Source organism: Colobus angolensis, unplaced genomic scaffold (genome assembly GCF_000951035.1).
Source record: "Colobus angolensis palliatus isolate OR3802 unplaced genomic scaffold, Cang.pa_1.0 Scaffold668, whole genome shotgun sequence".
NCBI lineage: Eukaryota > Metazoa > Chordata > Mammalia > Primates > Cercopithecidae > Colobus > Colobus angolensis.
This window is the reverse complement of record NW_012120354.1, coordinates 293,618-294,656: the sequence shown is the minus strand read 5'-3', so window position 1 is coordinate 294,656 and position 1,039 is coordinate 293,618. Positions and strand designations below refer to the sequence as shown.

The 1,039-nt window shown below is 56.2% G+C and overlaps 1 pseudogene; it reads right to left on the bottom strand.

Annotated features, from left to right (window-relative positions):
* Nucleotides 1-626: 626 nt before the first annotated feature.
* LOC105500455 overlaps nt 627-1,039 on the bottom strand; it is a 5,858-nt pseudogene continuing 5,445 nt past the window's right edge.

The window sequence follows — 1,039 nt, the reverse complement described above, 5'->3', positions numbered from 1 at the left end:
CATATTATCCACCTTTAAATTAATAATTAGTACTTTTTATGACTTAAGAAATCCTTTCCTCTTATGGTCATGAAAATGGTCTTCTCTATTATCTTTTTTTTTTTTTTTTTTAGATTATGAAGGTTTATTTAAAAACTAGTTCGTTTTGGCTGTTGTTTTTGGCAAACATTGAAATACTTTCAGTAATCAAAGATCGTCAGTGCTTTCTCCTTGCCCCCTGGCAGCCACCCCCCTGACTAGGTCCTGGAGAAGTCAGCTCTTGGTCAGAGGGGATGGGGAATGGTGGTATGTTTGGGGCGGCTCCTTGCTGGCCCATTTAGGGGGCTACTGCTCTCTAAAACCCCGTCCTCACAGCCACACCTCGGCAGAGCCCCCAGAGCTGGATTCAGGCAGGGAGTCCCAGAAGCAGCCCCTTGCTGAGGCGGGAAGGCGAAGGGATGTCCCCCTCTCTTCTCCCCACTCCCCAGAGCCCAGCTGTCTCTCTGCCAAGCTCCTGCCCTGACACACTCTCCCCTGCACCCTGGAGGCCAATCCATCCCGGGTCTCTAGGAAAGCTCCCCTGTCCGGGCCACCCCTTCTGCCCAGCCCCAGGGCAGAGCTGTCCAGGATCCCCAGGTGGGCGCGAGTCACTGCCTGAAGCCCCTTCTCCTCTGTCGGAAGAGAATGTGCTTGAAGGATCGCCGGATGTCCTGGCTGAATACAGTGTAGACGACCTGGCTGAGCGAGCTGTTGTAGTAGCCGTTCCAGAAGAAGAACTTGAAGAGCGGGTCGGGCACCTGGCAGGCCTGGCAGCCGATGCAGTACAGGCTGTAGCTGAAGAAGAAGAGGAACCAGCAGAACACAAACACGCCCATGACTACCGCCAGCACGAAGGTGAAGCGCTTCTCGCGCCGCACCTTGCGGCGGCACAGCTGTTGTGCGCCCGGCGCCGGTTCCACCTGAAGAACTCCACAGAGCGTGAGCTGGCGCGAGACAGGCGGCCGCCGGAGCCCAGGAGCCCGGGACCTGGAGGCGGTCAGCGCCCCTGACTCAGCTGCCA